This window comes from Mirounga angustirostris, unplaced genomic scaffold (genome assembly GCF_029215605.1).
Source record: "Mirounga angustirostris isolate CCGP_5_RB_7025 unplaced genomic scaffold, mMirAng1.0.hap1 SCAF_8, whole genome shotgun sequence".
NCBI lineage: Eukaryota > Metazoa > Chordata > Mammalia > Carnivora > Phocidae > Mirounga > Mirounga angustirostris.
This window is the reverse complement of record NW_026991716.1, coordinates 115,957,473-115,980,400: the sequence shown is the minus strand read 5'-3', so window position 1 is coordinate 115,980,400 and position 22,928 is coordinate 115,957,473. Positions and strand designations below refer to the sequence as shown.

General features: G+C 39.1%; 1 long non-coding RNA gene across 1 annotated transcript in view; it reads left to right on the top strand.

Moving 5' to 3' along the window:
* LOC135365617 (uncharacterized) overlaps positions 1 to 5,273 on the top strand; it is a 78,648-nt gene extending 73,375 nt beyond the window's left edge. Inside the window, exon 3 of the long non-coding RNA XR_010413764.1 lies at positions 5,039 to 5,273. This is a non-coding gene — a long non-coding RNA (uncharacterized LOC135365617). The remainder of the gene's footprint in view (positions 1 to 5,038) is intronic.
* Positions 5,274 to 22,928: the final 17,655 nt, after the last annotated feature.

Below are 22,928 nucleotides of genomic sequence, written 5' to 3'. Positions count from 1 at the left end.
CTACTTGCTTGGAATCACAACTTCTGCAGGGGCCAAGAATAGTCCCTATGCTCCATGTCATATGGATGTAATTAATGTTAAGCAACTGAACGAGGATAAATCATTAGTTCACCCAGAACTATAAGACGTAGGATCTCTGTTGAGATCCTTTGACGATTCTCTTGACAAGACTCTTGCTGTCCTTGTGTACACTGTCAGATTAGAGATACCAGATACACAGACTGTGGGATGTTTGTTGTAGTGAAACAGTGTGGATGGATTCTCATCCTGCCATGAGCAATGTGGAGGATTAGCCCAGAGGTAGAGGCTTGAGAACCACACGCCCCGCCCTGCTCCCCGCTGCCATCCACAACTGTGCAAGCGTCACCACTAAGCACCCAAAGATGATATGGTCTGGGTCTGGTCTGGGTCGGAGATGAAGCAAGTGCTGCCAGAAGGACTGTAGGTACAGCACAGGAACCAGGGCCTACGTGTGCTCCACGATCTCACCACGTTGGCTGAGGCACAGTGCAGAGTGGTTTCTTTAGCTGCCGAGGACTGTGGACAGTCATGAGCACAGTTGACCATCCTTCCTGGTCCCCAAGTTCCAAAGCTCTGAAATATGTTGGACTCCTCCATCTTCCCTCATTTTTGGTCATCCCTCAAATCTTACAAAATCATTACAGCTGCCCTTCACAGCCATCTCGCCCTTTCCATTTTCACAGTGCCCTTGCTCGTCGTGCTCTCATCAATGTTTCTCTGACAAGGCAGCAGCCTCCTAATCTCCTCGGCTTTGGTCCTTTGTGACTCTGGTCTTTCATACAAACTGCCAAGGCTCTTGAATTCCCTCAGAGTAAGGGATTCATTGACATTCAAAGTCTTTCACCATCTGGCTTCTATCTAGTTTCCAGTCATTTCTCCCATGAGCCTTCTATTCCCAAGAGATTGTTCCACCAAGAGTTGCCTAACCATATGCCTTATTAAGTGTTGCTCCCACACCTTTGTTTGTATTGCCCCTCCCACCCTGGATGCTTTTCTACTGCCTGTCCACCAGTCCAAATGTTGCCAGTATTTTCCAAACCTGCTCAAGTCCTCCCTCTTCTTTAAAGCCTTGCTTGACAACTTTGCCCACACTATTGCTTCCTTTTTAAAACATGGACAAAATTTAATAGCTATACAACATTCTTCATCTTGGATTTAGAGGTACTTGATATGAGGTTCCATAGACATCTTTGTGGATGTCTATGTCTTACTCCCAAAATCAGAAAGTAGGGTCCTAGTGATCAATGCATTTCCATTGTACCCTTATAACAACCAGGATAGCCCCTTGGCCTTAAACAAAAGCTAAATAAATACTTGTTGGATATAATGAAGTCATCCAAGAGAAAAAAATCAAGGAAGACTTTTCTTCCCTTGGATACACAGAACTGAATTTAAACTTAATGTTTGCGGGATGGCTTTACATCCTGTGATTGCATCTAGAGGATGTTTTCTAAAGCTTCACTAAAGCAGTTTAAGAAGCAAAATCTTATTTGCCTAGATATAAAGTGTTCTTGCTTACTTTTGAACATCATGTAACCTGAGATGGGAGAGAATCAACTTCCCTGGTTAAGAAGAAACAAGCATGTTGAGAGTTCCTATTGTATTTTAGGGAGAACTATGACTTTAGCAGCAAAGTATACTGCATACTTTAGTAGCATTCTGCTAAAATCATAAAAAGTCATACAGAGATTATAAATAAGTCAAAAGTAAATCAGGGACAAATTCATATGTTCTGATTTATTTTTCCTATATCATCACCACAGGTGATTTTTAAATTATTTATATATGCATGTACATTTATTTATTGTGGATCAATGTTCTTTAAACCGGGATAAGATGGACTGAGGAAAGGGGACCATAGGCATTTCCTTTCTGGCAATCCTACAAATATTACAACTTGTCATTAACTGAAGGCATTTTATAGAATTAAGATTTGGCTCATTTCTCATGTCAGTGGAATCTCTAATGATTTATTCACAGGTTCATTTCCCAGAGCTTGTCCAAAATTTCTGAACATCTGACATCTCCCTAGATGAGTTATTCTGATGCACCCTACCTTCTAATATTAAACTACTTCTATCCTTGTTTCAAATGCCCTTATCTTTCTAATGTTCTAATGTTATAGTAACTTATGAAAGTACTTCTAGATCTCAAAACTCTAGGGAATAAGCATTCAGCAATGACCTTCTAGAAGTAATCCTCTTTCCTTCACCTTCACACTCTAAAACTTTCCATTCTATTAGGGAAGGAGATTTTCCCTCCTTTCCCTCCAGGGACATATTAGAAGTAAGTTGGAAGATAGTACCACTTCTATTAGAAAAATATTTTTTTTAAGATAACCTCCCCCAAAGGCCTGTAAGGTTTAAGTAAGTGAGACTAAGTTCCATTGACTTTGCTGAACTCACAACTTTAAAGGATCTCTTCCTAATCATCAGTTCCAAATTGCTCTGTATGCAAAACAGTGCAAGGGCTCATTCTGTTTTTCAGAATGTTTATGCTGTCATTAATTAAATAAACTTTAACAGCCTTCATTAAACTTTAATAAATCTAATTATGGTTGAAATTGTTGGTTGTGCTAAAGGCATGTGGTTATGGAAAAAAAGTCATTAGTTAAAAACATTCTAAAGAAATTATAGATGAAGTGTCATGATGTCTGGTATTTGCCTCACAATATTCCAGCCTAATAAAGAGGGGAATAGATGAACTAAGATTGGTAAAATGGTAAAGTGTTGAAGACTGTTAAAAGCTGGATAATGGGTACATAAACGGTTATTATACTGTCTACTTTTGTGTGTGCTTGAAATTTTTACCTCAGTAAAGAGACTTAAAACCATTTCATGAGGAACAGAGGAAGGGAAGAGGCCTGCTAACCTGGAAATGAGAGGCTCAGGTGAGACAGAATAGCTACTCTCCAATATTTGAGGAATTATTTCTCAAGGAGAGCAGATCTGTTCTCTGCAACTCAAGAGCAAAGTTTCAAGGATCCAGATTTCAATTCAACTTGTAAAGAACTTTTAACAATTGGAGCAGTATTTTAGTGGAATATGTTATTCCTTTGAAGGAATTTATACTGAGGCCACTTAGTGAAGTTTGAGGGATTTTTGCATTGCTGGCTCAAAATGTCATCCAGGGAATGGTGCCGTTCCACACATTCTTTTTTTTTCCCTTGAGATTTATATTTTCATGATTTTCTTTTACCACAATTTAACTTTTGAAATCATGTTTCCTATCAATTAAAAACACATTACACTACCAGAAAATTCCATTAATAAAATGTAGACGACTTCCATTTTTATTTACCAAATTGTTTATGTGCCTATCTGATATATTCACAGATGGAGGAGGGTGACCAATCCCTAGATTTTTTTGTGTGTGGTAAGAACAATTACCATGAAATCTTCCCTATTAACAGATCTTTTCAGTGTACATTACAGTAATACTAACTTTAGGCCCAACATTGTTCAGCAGATCTCTAGAAATTAATCATCTTGTGTAACTGAAACTTTATACCCACTTCCTCAACTTCCTACTTCCCTAGCCCCTGGCAACCACCATTCTACTCTCTGATTTTGCATGTTTGACTATAGATTCCTCTTAGAAGTAGTATCATGCAGTATTTGTCCCTCTATGTTTGGCTTATTTCCCTTAGCATAGGTTTATCCACGTTGTTGCTGATGGTGGGATTGCCTTCTTTTTTTTTTTTTAAGATTTTATTTATTTATTCATGAGAGACAGAGAGAGAGAGAGAGAGAGAAGCAGGCTCCCAAGGATCAGGGACCCAGATGCGGGACTCGATCCCAGAACCCTGGGATCCTGACCTGAGCCAAAGGCAGACCATCTGAGCCACCCAGGCACCCTGGATTTCCTGCTTTTTTAAGGCAGAATAATATTTCACTGTATGTGTATACCACATTTCCTTGATCCATTCATCTGTCTAGAGACATGTAGGTTGTTTCTCTCTCCTGGCTGTTGTGACTAATGCTGCAATGAACATAAGGGTGCAAATAATTCTCCGAGATCCCGATTTCTACATGTTCTTTGGTAGTAGCTCACAACAAGAGAAGGAGCTCATGCCAGATTGCAAACAGATGCACTGCTTCTTTCATCGGTAAAGACCTGCTATGGAGAGAAAAGGCCAGCTAAATATTGTATATATAATATGTATATGTATATGAAATCTATTTCATAGATTTCAGGGACTTTTCACAGTAATCAAATTATAGATACAAAATATCTATAAATGGAATGTCCTTCTTAACCCTAAGATTTATATTTCCCCAATTGAAACATACTGGAAAGCCACACATCACATTAGTATAAAGTTGCACCCCAAAAAAAGATCATTGCTGTTCCCTGGAAATTATTGTGAAGAATCTATTATTTGGATGTGCACTAGGCAGAGATGTTAGGTTGAATGCATTTTATATATATATATATACATATATATATATATATATAGCCTATGCATATGTGCTATTTTAAAAATATAGATTCTGTTATTATTATAAAATAAGAACTCATTTTACTTGTTTCAAGTTTTTGTTCAAGTTCTCTTTAGTTAACATATAGTGTGGTATTAGTTTCAGAAGAATTTATTTTAAAGTGCCACTGAATTAAAAATAGCTCTCCCTTATGTATTTTCCCAAGCATATATACTGAAAGTACCATCTCTATTACGAAGAAGTCCAAAACACGTTTCATGTGATAAGGGTCCTTACGTTAATATATTGCTAATCCTACAAGGCCTCTGCGTACAGCTGTATAGTTTGCACACTGCAAAAAGCACGGGAGAAGGGAGCTAGTGGAAGCTGAGTTCCAGCCCCCAGGTGCTTATCTAGCCATGAGCCCTGGCGGTGAAACTGCGTCAGGTCAAGGGTCACCCACGATCCCAATTTGCCCAGGACGGCCATATGTGCTAGCTTCAGGCTTGGACTCTTGCCTATAGAACTGTAGGTTGGAAACAGCTGAAACAGTGAATCCATTTTCACATCACTTCTTTTCTCCTTATGTTTTCAAGGCGAAAGAACCATGTAATCATGCCAGCATCCTGACCAAGCCTGACCCAAGAACCTTCTGGACTAATGATGATTCAGGTATTATTGGAAAAATACACTCTGGCCCTGTGATGTACAAGAAGCATTCTGTAGTAAAGCCCTACACAAAGGCAAGGTTTGGGGGGAAATTGTGTTTTGCTTGTTTGTTTCTTTGTTTATACCTAGTCCAACACTTGACTATACTTCATATATATAATTGATATATATGTGTGTATATATATGTACATTATATATGTGTATATATATGTGTATATATATACATATATATCTGTATATGTATATATATATATATGTATATATAATACAAGTCCCTTTGTTTTATTTTTTAGTATCTAAAGATATATATGATCAGGCATAGCTTTATGGAGTGTGAAATATCTTCAAGCATTGGGGGTAACAGAGGAATGAGTCTATTTCCTGGAGTGGAGGACAGAGGTAACAGATAAGGTGGGCAAATACACTGGCCCAAGTTTCTCTTCCAGAGGAAGAAGTGGATTTAAAAAACCCAGGGTGAGTCACACTTGAGAATACTTAGTGGAGGGCAGGCATGACTTCTATCTGAGGGTATAAACTTAGAATCAGAGGAATGTCACTTTCTGAGATCAGAGAGACTATGCTTCAGGATGTGTAATTAAAAATCACCCTCAGACAAAGAGTATGGTATGGAAATGGAAGACTTTTTTTTTTTCTTTTTCTTTTTCACAGTTGGGACACGAGGCCTAATTGCATGAGGTAAAAACCCACTAGAAATAAAAAGAGAAGGTTAAGCCAAAGGAGCTAAAATACCTAAGAGAGTGTTACTAGAGCTTTCACCTTTTCTAATTAAATAAGATCTAATTCAATAAAGAACAGTAGTAGAGTAGTAGAGATGATACCCCATATTTGTATCAGGCCTCACAGCTTTATGAAGCGCATTCACAAGAATGTAATTTATGTGTTTTCGGCAACCCTGTGAAACAGGAGGGGCAGCCTATCCACACCGTCCCTGTGTGAGAGATAAAATCAGACCCTGAAAGAGGTTGGCTGACAGATCCAAAGCTCATGACCAGAAAATACCAGAGCTGGGAGTAGGTCGGAGAGCCTGCTGGCCCAGTTCTATAACATGCTTCCTTAGAAGAAGAAGCTGTCTTGTGAGAACCAACGTGGGCTAAGTCCCTGCTTTAATCTTTCCTTTGTAAAAGAGAGTCAGAGACTATGCGCGTTGGCAGAAGCTGGAGCGGGGCCGAGGAAGGAAGTACAAAACCCTCTCGTGCCTTTTTTTTTCAAAGACCAGGTTTATAGTCTAAACTTACTATCAATTTTCTCTATCAAAAAAATTATTCTCTCTTGTTTTCTGCCTTTTGAACAGAGATGAAAAGCACGAAGTGAACTGGCCTATTTATGCCATCATTTCGGGCCATTAGTGGTACAACCGCTGAAGAAACCAGCCCTCCCCTGGCTTGCACCACTATTAAGACCCATAGCACACATGTTGGGGAGAAGCTACATAGAGCAAAACATCCCAATTAAAAAATAAAAATGGTTCTTAAAATTATGTAGACTGGAATGGGAGGGAAATCTGTACAGAAAATAGTGTTCAGGCATTTTTGGAGCTGGAAAAATTATGTTACAAGAAAAACTAAGGCAGGGGGCGCCTGGGTGGCTCAGTCCGTTAAGTGTCTGCCTTCAGCTCAGGTCATGATCCCAGGGCCCTGGGATCGAGCCCCTCATTGTGCTCCCTGCTCAGCGGGGAGTCTGCTTCTCCCTCCCCCACCTCGTGCTCTCGCTCTCTCTCTCTCTCTCTTCTCTCAAATAAATAAATAAAATCTTTTAAAAAAGGAAAAGAAAAACTAATGCAGAACATGTAGAGAAATAACAATAGAAATACTTCAAATTGGGCGCCTGGGTGGCTCAGTCATTAAGCGTCTGCCTTCGGCTCAGGTCATGATCCTGGGGTCCTGGGATCGAGTCCCGCATCGGACTCCCTGCTCGGCGGGAAGCCTGCTTCTCCCTCTCCCACTCCCCCTGCTTGTGTTCCTGCTCTCGTTATCTCTCTGTCAAATAAATAAATAAAATCTTTAAAAAAAAAAAAAAAGAAATACTTCAAATCTACTCATTTAAAAAAAAAAAAATTTAACTATTTTTGTGTTATCAGTGGGGTTGCAAAGATACCGGGTCCCCTCTGCAGTGACTCATCTAGCAAAGAGCTTCCCCAGTAACCAATTCCTAGACTAAGGTCTATGTCTAGTGATCTTGGGGGGAAAGGAAAGGGATTCATTGTTCAGTCAATTCCTGACACAGGGGTATTAAGATCTCTATCTATGGTGGTGGAATTATCTTTGGCTTCTTTTAATTCAGTCAATTTTTTTTAAAAGATTTTATTTATTTATTTGACAGAGAGAGAGAGACAGCGAGAGAGGGAACACAAGCAGGGGGAGTGAGAGAGGGAGAAGCAGGCCTCCTGCTGAGCAGGGAGCCCGATGTGGGGCTCGATCCCAGGACCCTGGGATCATGACCTGAGCCGAAGGCAGACGCTTAACCGACTGAGCCACCCAGGTGCCCCAATTCAGTCAATTCATATATTTCAAAGCTCTGATACTAAGCACATACATTTTTATAAGTTATAGTTTTCTGACAAATGGATCACGTCCCACTTTATCTCTGGTAAAAGGCTTTGTTTGAAGTCTGTTTTTTTCTGATATTAATACAATCAAGCCAGCCTTCTCATGCCTACTCTTCACATGGTATATCTTTTCTACCTATTTACTTTCAGCTTATCTGTCTGTGTCTTACAGTTAAAGTGCTTCTCATATAGACCTCTTATAGTTAGGTTTCCTTTTAAATCCTATCTGAAAATCTGTGGGGTTTTTTTATTATTATTTGGAATGTTTATGTCTATACCTATATAGAGATATATAATGGGATATTATTCAGTCATAAAAAAAGAATATGTATACCACATCCTTTTTATCCATCCATCTATGGATGGACACTTAGGTTGCTTCTATATTTTGGTTATCATAAATAATGCTGCAATAAACATAGGAGTGTATATATCTTTTCAAGTTAGAGTTTTTGTTTTCTTTGGGTAAATATCCAGTAGTGGAATTACTGAATCAAATGGTATTTCTATTTTTAATTTTTTGAGGAATCTTCATACTGTTTTCCAGGGTAACTGCCCAGTTTGCAATCCCACCAACAGTGCAAGAGGGTTCCTTTTTCTCCACATCCTCGCCAACACTCATTATTTCTTGTGTTTTGATTTCACTCTGACAGGTGTAAGGTGATTGTGGCTTTGATTTGCATTTTCACATGATGATTACTGATTGTCTGTTGGCCATCTCTATGTCTTCTTTAGAAAAATGTCTATTCAATTTCTCTGCCCATTTTTAAATCAGATCATTTGGTTTTTTGGTGTTGAGTTGTGTAAGTCCTCTATATATTTTGGATATTAACCTTTTATCAGATATGTCATTTCAAATATCTTCTCCCACTTAGTAGTTTGCCTTTTTGTTTTGTTGATGGTTTCCTATGCTGTGCAAAAGCTTTTTATTTTGGTGTAGTCCTAATATTTATTTTTGCTTTTGTTTCCCTTGCCTCAGGAGACATAGATAGACAATGTTGCTAAGGCTGATGTCCAAGAGATTCTGCCTACATTTTCTTTAAGGAGTTTTATGGTTTCAGATCTCACGTTTAGCTTCCATAGGTTCCATACAGATTTTAGGATTATTTGCTCTAGTTCTGTGAAAAATACTATTGGTATTTTGACAGGGACTGCATTGGGTCTAAAGATTGCTTGGTGTAGGATGGACATTTTGATGATATTAATTCTTCTAATCCATAAGCACAAAATATCTGTATATAATATGTCATCTTCCACTGGTTGCTTTAATCTTTTTAATCTTTGGTTTTTGTCAGTTTGACTATGATGTGTCTTAACTAGAATCTGTGTTCTTTAAGATGTAGACCCCTCAGGTTTAGGAATTTAAACATCCTTCTAGTCTATTAGTAGTTTTCTTAGAATTTGAATCTGAAGGATGCAATTATTTCTGCTGTGGTTTCTACACTGCCCCGTGTCCTTTGTTCTTCAGCATATCAGCAATCCAACTAAAACTTTTCCTAAATGCCTTCAATTCTATTAAGTGTAAACACAAGCTAAAGCAACTTCATAGCCATCCTTCTGCAACATGCAAACATGTGAGCCTATAAATGGATCCTTTACAAAGGCAATGTTCTAGTCACAGTATGAATTTTGTTATGGGCACCTTTTATCAACTCCTGAAATAATTGTGATAAAATTATTCCATCATTTCCTACAGCAAATGTATTTCAGCAAATGGCATATTTCCATTCAAAGCTAACCATCATCAGAGTATTTTACTTATTTGACCTCATGTATAGTCTCTTGATACACAGTTTAAGTAGAGTTAAATATTAGGGGTAATTAGTCCACACTGATAGAAAGAGATGCTAAATTTTTTTTGAAATAAAAGCTTACTGAGGGTTTGTGCGCCCTGAAATCTGGTGAGACTGTCTAGATATTTCATACTCACTGTTTTTTTGCGTGACCATCAGAGGACAGGACTGGCTTGCTCAGTTGCCATGAACAGGTATGGTAGCTGGAGAAACAAAAGTAATTTTTAAAAAAAGTTGTGTTTTTTTTAACATAATATAGAAGTAACATTTCATCATAGGAAAGAAATGGAAAATAGAGAAAGGAAGAAAATTAATCGGCCATAATCCTACCACCCACACTTGTTTTCATTGGACCGGACTCCCGCGCATTCCCAGCATCTGTCCTGACAATGAGCAAACAGGCTACACAAGTTTAGACTCTTTCCTATTTTCTTTGTTTTTAGGCTTTGAAACCTGAGTTGTTTGTTTTTGCACACCTTTGTTTTTCGACTGCTGGTCCTTCAGTGGCTTGTAACATTCTCTTAAATTAGAATTTCCAGGTAGGATGAGTTTCTCCACACTTTCAAAATGTGTGTTTTTCCCAGTACTCGTACTAGCTACACAGATAATGCGCTTTGCTTAGAGGAAGTCACATAATGAAGTGGTTAAACAAGGTTTCTTTTGCAAAGGCATGATTTTAACTGGGCACTTGATGTGCCAGGTAGGAAAATGGAACCCTCTGATGTTCCCTCTGGGCTTTGATTTAAAGTCACCTTTTCACAAGAAAATGTAATTCTACCCTTGGGATTTTCAGAAGGTCTATATTTCTTTCAAGCAAAAATTAAAGTGCAAGAATCATTATTGCGCAATTTTTTTCCAGAGGAAAGAAGAAGTGATTTTTCTCTTCTGTTTTTCAGGATTACACATTGTTTCTTTATATTTTCTAATGAGTCATCACATTTTAAAATTCAGCCCAAATTTCTGGGGCTGTAGAAATCACTATAAAGTGGTATATTCATATTTATTCAGAAGCAGTAATAGCTTATGTACCAAATGTAGAAACAAAATGATTCATAGTTTAAAAACATATGGACTACAGAGATATTTCAGTATTTCAGAGAATACGTAAAATTAGATCATTGAATTAATATAAGGAGAGGGAGGACTTCATTATATAGATTTTAAAAAGTGAAGAAACATAATTTCTAGACTTTTTTTCTTAAAAAGCAAAATGCTCTCATATTTATATCTAGAAAATAGTTGCTTCATCCCTCAAAGTATGGCATTATCTCACAAAAAAGAAACATGTGACACAAGCTGAACAGGATCTGCTTACATGGAAATTTTCCATCTGGTACATGCTGGCCAGTGTAGACTTTGCCTCTTGCCATTGAAGATAAACCATTTAGTAAGAATCTATGGATAGGTGAAAATCTTTTAAGTGGACTAACCTCATTTACTCAGGTTCCAACTACAGAAAGGTAGCTATCTCAGTAGTAAGGTCATCTTACCCAGAGTGAGGAATCCCAGAGTTCACCTAGCTTTTGACTGCCCCTATTTCTCCAACTCAAGCTTTTCAAAATCAGACTTGGTATTAATTTCCTCCGTCATAGATCAGATAGCCATAATCATCCTCGGTTTCCTGAACCACACATTTCTTTCAGTCAACTGGACCCAAGCACCCTAGAGCTGACCAGCAAGCCATTTGGCCAGGCTTGCCAGTGAACATGTGTGGAGCAACAGGAAATGGCTCAGCTGTTCACCTTCCACTGTGGCTGGTGCCGTGAACTCCTAAGAAGGGCCGCCTGAGTTGGCCACCAACTTCAGTGCTTTTTACCCGTGTGACTTGGACAAACCGTTTCACCCTTCTGTACTTCCCATTCTTTCACCTGCAAAAAATGGAATATTTATAATAGATTGCAGAGTTTTGTGATGGTTAAAGGAAAGAATGCAGGTAAATGTACTCAGAACTATGTCCAGCATATAGCTTGGGGTCAACTTATGTTAGCTCTTCTTACTTGTAGAAAGAATTATGTCATTTATACAAATCTGAGCACAGATAGTCCTGCTCTATTTAGGGCTTATGAACCATGGGCTGAAAGAATACATTTTATTTTGTTATTTTGTTATTTATTGCTGTTACTATCTCTTATTTTACCGGACCTATAGCTTGTGTTTTTTATTTTCCTCTCTGAACCACAAAGCTCATTATTCACTGTCGACTGTTATCTGGTTCCCCAGACACAAGTCTGATAAGTTTCCTGAAAATAGACATATGGCTGGACATAAAATCCTCAAGCTGGAAAGAACCTTAGACATGGCCTAGTCATTTAGATAAAATATCACCTTCTTCAGCAAGGATCTGTAAAGCAAGACACTTTGTTTTTACATGACTTTAACCTTTTACAATGGTTTAGAGGGTTCCAAGTTTAAGGACGAGTTATTTATTCCAGTGAGTAGCAGAGTATCATTTCAGAACTCCTCTGTTTAAAGATAGAGTCATGCTCATCTAGCATTTAAGGTACGTTTGACGGCAAAAGTTTGTCCAATCTGATCCTCCTGATCGTCCTGCTGTCAAGTGTGTGCATATGTGATTGCAGACTCAGTTCAGCTCAGCACAGAGAAGCCCCCTCCCTCTCCCTTGGACCGTGGAAGTGACGAGTTTAGCTTTCTGAAGCTTTACAGTTGGGAGCAAAATCTGTTTCTGCCTTTGTTGAACTCACACTTGTTCTTCCTCTGTGTGATGACCAAAATTACTTGTTATTGCTGCTGTTTTACCCAAGGCTGACCTAACAGTGTTTCACAATGGCTGAATTTTCTGATCCCCAGAACTCTTTTTAAATGTTTGCGCACAGTATTTCCTTGTGCCCATTTTACCCAGATCAGTCATTTCATGTCTAAGATCTTTGATTTTTTGTAGTATTAAAGGGCATTTTATTATGGCTAAAATGGTACCAGAAAATTTTCTCACTTAAAAAAATGCAAGGAAAGTAGATTAAATTGAACTTCATAGTTTCCCCAAAGTTATCTTTCTCACATTTTAATGGATATTTTGTTTTATTAGTTTGCATCAGACTAATCAGACAGCAGATTTGAGTGGATTTTGATTGAAGCTAATGTGAAAGTGTCCTGATGTATTTTATTATTTTAAATGTGCTGAAATAATTATGCCTCTGACAGTTTTCTTCTTGCTCAAGAAGAGTGCCCCATAATACATGAGACATAATACATGAGACAATATTTCAAGAGGTTATATGTCTGTCATAGGAGAAACTAAAGAAAAAAGGGTTTGGGATTGTTGTCTTAATAACAGAAGCATTTTATTGAGTCAAATATAAACATAGCTTTCAAAATTTGAAGAAAAATTACTTTTTAATTTTACAATTGTACATTAGAAAGAGAACAGATCAGTGACTAATAATGCAAACAGGCATGAAATGGCCAGGGATGAAATGGCCCTTGGAAAGGGGCAGGTGTGGGATAGAGAGGGAGGTATTGGGAATGGAGGGGTGGGATGCATGGGGGCAGGAGGAGCAGGGGGATATGGAGAATTATATATACCTGGGATGCTCAAAATGAAAACAGAATTGGAATTTAGGGCAGGGAGGCTCCAGCGAGCCCATCTGTAAAATGGAGAAGTCATGGATGTAAATCAACTCTAAGATTCTTCCTTACTCAGAAACTCTTATTCGATGAAGAAGGAAATTGATAGTAAAAAGAAAGTGCAAACGAGTTTCGGAGAAAAAAAAAAAGCTCAGTGTGGGTTGGGGCCTTTGGCATAGACTTCAATGAGCAGTGTAGCTCTGGGGGCCCATCTTTCCCTCCTCAGAAACCTGTGACACTGGGTGTTGTATCTAAGTGATGAATCGCTGAATTCTACTCCTGAAACCAAAATTACGCTGCATGTTAACTACTTAAAATTTAAATTTAAAAAAAAAGAAAGAAAGAAAAAGAAATATGTGGTGATCAGCTCTTCCATTGATTAAAATTTTGGCTCTTAGAGGAAAATTTTATATGACTAGTTCAGCTGTGCTCTTCTGGTAGGTATTATATTACATAAAACACTTGCGTTTTCAAATTGTCCTCTCATACCTCCCCTCATCTGATCTTTCCAATTGCCCTGTGGGATTAGCAAAATGGGTGTTAACCCAGAGGATACTTGAAGAAGTTAAGTGTTCTGCCCAGAGCTAACTATTGAGTCATAAACACTAAAATACAGAACTGAAACCAGATCTGGAAACTTGTCCAGCTCTCCTGCTATAACCTCACAAAGGTAAGAAGGAAGTTGTGCAATGAAAGTCGCTTGAATGTGGACACAAATGTTTGGGGAAAGTACAGAAAGTCAAGAATGAGATTCAAACTGAGATGTGGCCTTGCCAAGGGGCTGGGGCAGCTGGGGAAAAGGGGAAAATTAAGGTAAGTGCAGGCTTTGTTTTACAGGAGGGAGGTATAGGGTATCCTTCCTGCCCGGCACTCTGCTGGGTTCTGTGGGGAAAAGGAACAACGGCTTTTCCCCTTGAAAGTTCAGGTAGATAAACTGGACCGACACAGGTAGGCTATGAACAAAATAATGTAAATCCAAGGTAAAATAGTTACAGCTGCCTCCAGATATGTGAAGGACTGTCATTTGGAACAGAAGGGGAGGCAGATTATTTCACTGGTTAAAAGCACAGCTTTCAGTGTCAGAAAAATCTAGATTTGCATTCTGGTTTCACCACTTCTAGCTATGTTGCATCACACAACTAATGCTTACCCCTTTAAGCCTCAGGTCTTAAGAACATAGAGGGGGAGAGTAAGTTCTTCATATGCTTCTTATGAGGATTAAATGAGAAACTGCATAAAAAACACTAAAGCATAGTGTCTGCCACTCAGTGTCATTCCAAGTTAGCTATTGTAACAGATGTACTGGATGCCCTACCGAGAGGAACACATTCATCTCTACTTACCACGTGCCCCTGGCAACACTAGGTGTGCCAATGTTGGAATGTGTAGAGGAGCTAGTCCCTAAAAAACTTCCATGAGGATATTTGAACATGGTCTACGGAATAACTTTAATAACTGATGCCGGTTGACAATGGCAGAGATCGCCTTGGAAGTAGAGGTGATTCCAGTGGAATAAATAAACAAGAAACAGCTCGAGAAATGGGTTAGCAGGAATATCATAAGGAGGTTCATAGTTCCTAAGGGCCTTTTCACACTGATGGAATCTGTCCACAATTCTATGAGTACCGTGAAGTAAGAACAGTGGTGCTGGTCAAGTAAAAGCCCTAACTTTCCCATCTATACCATAGTTTCAAACTCTAAAACAAATAGAAAAAGAGAATTTGGTGTGTGGGCTATGAACGGTCCTTCACACACATGAGCACATAAAAACAATAGAGCTAAGGTGAGTAGTAGTTGGGTTATTTTTAGAAATGGCAGGGAGTCTACAATGATCCAGCTGCATACCTTCATCCCATCTCTTGGTGAGAAAAATTATCCGAAAGCAGTCAAAATGAGAAAGGATGTCTCCGTGAAGAAAAATAATTGGCTTCTGTGGGACAGATAAGGTGTTAGATCCCGCAGCTCATGTTCTAACAAAGCTACCCGTGTTAGATAGTTTTACTCTTATTCCTGGAAGTCACCCTACCTAGGTCTAGTATGTGTGTTCTTCTTTGATATCTTTATGTAAATGTGTTTTCAAACATTTTCAAAATATTAAAATTTTAATATTTTCATAATATTAATGTCATATACAATGTAGATTCTATATCACACATAAATACACATAACATATTGCATGTAATATTAATTCTAATCCTCTGTAACTGTTTTAAGAAATGATATGAAAAAAAAAATAGCAGTCCTGATGGACCCTACAAGGTCCCCATTAACTTTACAGAAACTGATAATCCTAAAGAAAATGAAAATCCTAAGAAAAGTACACGGGAAGTGGGAAGAAATAAGAAAGAGGCAGAGGAGGGTGGCAAGTGGGGCTTAGACATAAACTGTGTATGTTGGGCTCATTTCTGCCCTTTGATTATTCGTTCCTGTTGTAAAAGGCAAAGTCATAAGGCAGTGAGCCATTAGTGATGCTTCCGAGAGCAGCTTGTGGATGTAAAGGTACAGTATTTACAATGTGATAAAGAGGAAGAAAACATGCTTTTGCTCCTAAAAGGTAAATTCAAGGCTTATGAAGCAGGACTTGCCAAACTAGATTTATGTTGGTATATAAAAAGGTATATAAACAACATGATTTGAAGAATGAATTCCAAACAGGTCTATCATGATGATCTATGCCTGTGTTCTAAGGCTTTCAATTTTTAAGCAATATTTTATGAATTGCGAAATAGAACCCATTGTAGATACTGACAGTAATAGGCCTATCTCTTTGGAATAGTCATTTGCTCTAAATGAAGGTAGAGTAGCATGGAATTTTAAACATAAAGCTTTATAAGCAAATAACATTACAGCAACTTCTTTAAGTGACCATATTGATTTAGAAAGTGAGGCATTCTTCATGGTTTCTATCTTTTGCTCACATCTGTTTAATTTCTTCTCTGTGATTTTTCCTGTGGTCTTATACAAAGCTTATTTTTTTTTTAGATTTTATTTATATCTTTTGTGCAGTCGTGATTATGAAACAAGCTTGGTGTTATCACACACACACATACACACACACACACAACAGAAGTAGTTAATATATCTGAAACTCTTAGCCAAGCCATCAAATCGTTCTTTCAGGACAACCAATCTTATTTGTTAAAAGGCCTCTGTAATCACAGCTCAAAAACAAATAGTACTATCAAAAGTGTCTGACGGTATAACCATATGCTTTTAGAAAATTTGGCAATGACAGCTAATCATAGTTCTGATCCAGGATACAATAATAAAAAACAAAAATAAATGTATTCCCATTAACTCATCTAGAATACACATCTCCAAGTGCAATGTGTGACCTGAGCAAAGAATTGTGGCTTTTAATGGTCATCTTAGGGTTTTAAAGCTGAGGAATAGTAAGTAGGAGAAATTATGGTGGGCCCAGCAGAGAGACTTATTCATTAAATATGTCCAATACTTACTGTACATTGATAATGTGCAAGGCATATGTTAGGAAATGAGGAAAGACAAGTGCACAAAATAATCCTGCTTTTTCCATGTCTCTAATTACTAGAAAGGTATAGACATGTGCACAGATTCCTACCATCCCTGCTCAGCTGAAGGGATCACTGCTAGCAGGGATGACATCATGAGGTTATTGGTGGTCTTCAGGGTTGGGGACAAGCTTCAAAACTTCAGAATAAGCTCTGTGGAAAATGAAGTTCCTGTCCTATCTCCTGAAATTCTAGGAATAACCAATCATGGAGGCATACTGGACGCCTCCCAAAGTAACAGAAATCAAGAAGTCACCTTTTCTTGGGGCTTTTTGAGGCATCGGAACTAAGGTGCTGTAACCTGGCACCCAGAGTGTTCGGCAACCTCAAATTGCCAAGTTGTGGTTCTGCTGTGTAAAATATAAAATATGCTTTAGGTGACCCTCTGAATTTTCAACAAAAACTGTCCAGTGCTAAAATAATACCTTCCATGCTTTGACTCAGTATTTTTCAAATACTTTAAGTGAGTGGCCAAGTAGTATAGTTAGGGCATCACTAATATTTCTTTGAATTTTTGCTTGATAAACTGATGCAGTGCCCAATTTTCACAGGGTTACAAAGAATATTGTAAATTATTAGCTAAATGAAGAGTGGGAGGACATGAAAAACAACAAAACCCAAATATCAAACCTAGCCAGGAATGTTTTAAAAATAGTGAAATGTACTCAAATCTACTAAGCACTAAGAAAGCAGCAAATGATGTAGAACCCTCAGGAAATAAAAATCCAAGGGCTTAGTATCAAGTCAGTAGGTTAGTGCATTTCCATATCTCTGTGTGAGATAAAGCTTGTATGTGACCCTCTCGGGTTATGAATGACACCACTTGAGATACTGACACCTATAAACACAATCATGGAAGTGGACAGCTGGAATCCTAGTCCCTTTCTGGGACACTGCTGAAGGACAGCAGGGAAGGAAGTCCTCTCAGTGGGCAGAACTGAAGAGCAGTTCCCCTGGTTGCTCATTTTGCTTGGAAAGAAAACTGTGATTATATATCCATCATGGGAGGTGGCTAATGATTTGGCTGGATAGTCAGGCAATAAAAATGGGTGACAAGGAAAGTCTGGGGAAGAGAAATACAGACAAACTTCTCTGAATAGGCAAAAAAATGTGAAGATACTTGTGTTCCATGTGAATGACTTCCAAAGGGCGATCTCAGCAAAGGGAGATTTTAATAATCAAGTGGATAGGATGACCCATTCTGTGGATATCGGTTAGCCTCTTTCCCAGACACCCCTGTCATCGCTGAATGGGCTGGTGAACAGAGTGGCCATGGTGGCCAAAATAGAGGTTATACATGGGCTCAGCAACATGGACTTCCATTCACCAAGGCCAACCTAATTACAGCCAGGGCTGAGTGTCTAATCTGCCAGCAACAGAGACCAGTCCTGAGCCTCTGATGTCACATCATTCCCCAGGGTGATCATTCAACTATCTAGGAGGCGGTTACATCCAACCCTCCCATCATGGAAGGGACAACCTCTTGTTCCTACCAGAATATACACTTACTCTGGATACAGATTTGCCCTTCTTGCACACAATGCTTCTACCAATACAATCATCCGTGGACTTACAGAATGCCTTATCCATCATCATGGTATTCTATGCAGCATTGCTTCTGATCACGGCAAATGAAGTATGGAAATGGGCCCTATGTTCATGGAACCCACCGGTCTTACCATATTCCCCAATACCCTGAGGTGACTGGCTTGACAGAATAGAGGAATGGCCTTTTGAAGACTCAGTTATAGTGCCAGCTAGATGATAATACTTTGCAGGGCTGGAGCAAGGTTTTCCAGGAGCCTATAAATGTTCCGAATCAGCATCCAATATATGTGCTGCTTCTTCCATTGCTGGGATTCACAGATCCAGAAGTCAAGGAGTGGAAATGGGAGTGGCACCACTCACTATTAGCCCTAGTGACCTACTAGCAACATTTTTGCTTCCTGTTTCCCACCTTTGTGCTCTGCTGGCCTAAAATCTTGGTTCCAAAGGGAGGAAAGCTTCCACTGGGAGACACAGCAATGATTTCATTGAACTGGAAATTAAGACTGCCACTCAGCTGCTTTGGGCTCTTTGTGCCCCTAAATCAGCAGGCAAAGAAAGGAGGTACTATGCTGGCTGGGATGATTGGTCCTGATGACTAAGGAGAAATTGGATTGCTACTCCATAATGGAGGTAAGGAAGAGTATGTCTGGGATATGGGAGATCCCTCAGGAGTCTCTTACTGTTACCAGGCCCTTTGATTAAATTCAGTGGAAAACTACAACAACCCAATCCAGACAGGACTACTAATGGCCCAGACCCTGTTGGGAAGGAACGTTTGCATCACCCTATTAGGTAAAGAACCAGTCAGTTAAGGTGCTTGCTAAAGACAAATAGGTAGTGGAATAAAATAGTTATAAATACCAGTTGAGACCACATGACCAATTATAGAAACAAAGACTGTGATTGTCATGAGTATTTCTTCCTTATTTGTTATGAATATGTTTGTGTTTGTGTGTGTGTATGTAAATCTCTTTGTTTCCTTCCCTCTCTTATCCCCTTGTCATGTAACATAAGATGCATTGACTTTATATCACAGTATTTAAGAATTGTGAACTTTATATCACAGTACTTAAGTTATAGGATATCAAGAAGCATAAACATCCTACAAGAACTTTGCAACCTCTTCTGTGGAAAAGGTTATTAGATTTTCAACTATATGCAAGATGGTTACATCATGTTAGGTAGAAGTATTGACCTTATTATTGTATTTATATGGAGATTAAATATAACTTAAGAAGATGCATATGAGTGCCAAACTGACAGAAGGTGAGCTTGTGATAGTTAATTTTATATATCAACTTGGCCAGGCCACAATGCTTAGATATTTGGTGAAACATTATCTTAGATGTTTCTATAAGAGTATTTTTTGTATGAGGTTAACATTTAAATCTTTGAGTAAAGCAGATTGTCTTCCACAATGTAGGTGAACTTTATCCCAACAGCTGAACAGTGGAAGGCCTTAACAGGGCAAAAACTGACCTCCCTTGAGCAAGAAGGACTTCTATGAGCAGACGGCCTTCAGACTTGAGCTGCAATGTTAGTTCTTAACTGAGTCTGCAGCCAACCAAGACTTTGGACTTGACAACCTCCATAGTCACATGAACCAATTTTTTAAAAATAAAAACTCTCGGGCGCCTGGGTGGCTCAGTTGGTTAAGCGACTGCCTTCGGCTCAGGTCATGATCCTGGAGTCCCGGGATCGAGTCCCGCATCGGGCTCCCTGCTTAGCAGGGAGTCTGCTTCTCCCTCTGACCCTCCTCCCTCTCATGCTCTCTGTCTCTCATTCTCTCTGTCTCAAATAAATAAATAAAATCTTTTAAAAAAAAATTAAAAAAAAATAAAATCTCTCTATCTCTCTCCATATATACACACGCACACATGCACACACACACACGCAATAATACATATATATGTGTGTGTGTACATGTATATACATATGTACACACACACTCTTAGTTCTGCTCCTCTGGAGAACCTTGACTAACATACATGGAGGTACGTGTAATCACAGAGATCTGAAAACACAGTTACTTACCAACCTGCTACTTGTACATGTACATGGCCACTTCTGACAACGAAATGGTCATTCTACTATGGCTTTAAAAAGTGACCCACTAGGGCTGCCTGGGTGGCTCAGTCAGTTAAGTGTCTGCCTTTGGCTCGGGTCATGATCCAGGGTGCTGGGATCGAGTCCCACATCACGCTCCCTGCTCTGCTTCTCCCTCTCCTCCCTGCTCATGTTCTCTCTCGCTATCTCTGTCACTCTGTCTCTCTCTCAAATAAACAAATTTAAAAAATGAAAATAAATAAAATAAAATGAATGCTAGGTGCTGCACAACAGGGACCCTTTTATCAAGGCCCTACCATTGTACAGTGAAGGATATTTTAAAAGAAAATAAAGTAGGGGTGCTTTGTAATAAATGTTCATTCAGGCTTTCGGGCAATATGAAAGTTATGGAAGACCTTTACAAGATGGGAAACCCTCTGTGAGGTGGCCGTGTTATCCTGCGTGTCCTCGGGCTCTTGGGGAAACGTTGGCGGAATGACAGAAATCAAAGAGATTATGACAGCATGCTTTTTTATAAACCAAATTCATATGGTATTGTTAATGAAGAGGGGTTTCCCTCCCTTTATTCCTAAGTATCTACAAATACAGTAGGACATCTTGCTACCATCATCTACTGAGGGTGCATCTGCTTTCACAGATTCTGCTGGGCTATCATAGAAAGCTGGGCAGAGACCTTGAGAGCGCCAACTGCACCACTCTGGGCAAGTTAGTTTGCTGTTTCTTTAAACTTTAAAAAAGGGCAGTTCTCCTTGGTCAACTACCAACATCTCGTAAATGTGGTCATTCCACACCTGCAAAACTGGGGAGGTTCATAAAGGGAACAGGCCAGAGGGCCTTTGGTGGAAAGCAGAAGTATCACGGAACCGAATGGATTCTCACTTTAAAATTCTATCTTAAGAGACAGCGAAGAATTGGTGGGGGCGGGGGCTGGGGGTGGGTGGAGGCAATGGAGAATTTAGGGAGCAAGTTTAAAAGGAGATTTTAAAAAAGGGGATACATTTTTCTGACTCGTTGGATGATTATCTGTGGTCCTTGGAATAAGAGGCTGAATTGGCATTTACCAGGCTGGGCAGATGAAAGCCTAGATGGCCACCCACCCAGTGGTTTGATTCTCTTAACTTGACAAAGTATCCATTGAATGTTGTCTGTAAAAAAGAGTATCTACTTCAGTTTTCTCAAAAAATGATTATTCAATATGATTGTTTAGTGACCTCATTAGACCAAAAGAACGGCCTTGATTTAAAAATCTTCATTGTACATCATTCATAAAATTTAGTGCCTCAGTTTTCTGAAGTTGAGTAGCATAATATGTATGTAACAAAATACCTGAACTCAAGAGTTTTTTGTTTGCTTTGATTTTGTCTTGCTTTTCATAGTGAGTTGTAGAGGGATTGCTAAGAAAATGTACCCTTGATTATTAGGTGAAGGGAGGAAAACAAAATTTTGTTGAGAATCTATTGTGTGCCCAGCAATATATAAGGGGTATATTATTAAATCATTTCATTTATTAAGCACTTCTGGGCCACACATTCTTCTGGGCCCCAGCGATACTATGGAGAATAAAACAAATATTCCTATCTTACAGAAACTGCTTTCTAGTGCAAGGAGACAAACAATGAACCCAAGAAAAATGTCAAATAATAAAACTAATACACAGATAATTGAAATAGGGTGAGTGATGAAGGATGGCCAGCTGGTTAGTTTAGGTCCACTGTGTAAGTGATGTTTACTCTGAGATCTAAATGGCAAGAAGGATCTAGCCATGTGAGCACCAAGAGGAAATCATCCCAGGTGGAGGGCAGGGCATAGACAAAGTCCCAAAGGCAGACACAAGGCTGGCTTTGCAAAAAGGAATAGAGCCAAGATGGTACCAGCCTGGAGAGCAAAGGGAAAAGTGGAAAGGGAACGAGAGTAGGGCCTGATTAATGAACATTAGGTATGCAAGAAACATGAATCTTGCTCATGTGGTCTCATCTTCAAGGCACTCAACAGTCCAGAGAGGCACTTGAGGTGTAAATAAGCCACAAAATCCCTGACTAAAGGCTACAATGCGGGTGGTGGGTAGAGAAGGGGAAGGTTCCAAAGGATTAGCCACATGAGGTTGTTCTGGGCATCCAAGAAGTTCCTTTTAGATTTATCTTTTCCCAGACAGTATTACAGCTACAGGAGAACTTCCAGCTTAGTCTTCACTTGAAAAAGTAAGTATTCCAAATGGTTAAATTTGCCCCAGGCTATATCTTAATGGCATTTAGGTATAGCTGGGCCTTAGAGAAAGTAGAGGTATCTGTAAGCTTACCTTTGCTTTGGGGAAAGCACTATCCAATTTAGCCAAATACATATGGAGTATGTCATCCTTGAGTGTAGCAATGCTGCCCATCTTGGGTATCTTTCTTACACCCAGGACTTAGCACTCTGCCTGCACAAAAGCAGGGCTCCATAGAGGTCTGAATGACTAAAACTAACAGGCCACACACAGTCAGTTGGAGCTGTTCTTCTTTCCCTGAGGACAAGCTGAATAACAGAGGAAAAGCATCCTCTGTGCTAGCTAGCCTTCTCTGATCTGCTTTCAGTGACCCTACCTTCTCCATAGGCCCAAACGTACATTCGATTGTGTCCCATCCACCCTAAACAATTAAAAACTCCTTTGGGTTAGCTTTTAGCTTACTCCCTGCTTGTTCTACTTAAACTTTAGCCCTACTTGATAAATAAGTATTTATTCTGTTATCATGGT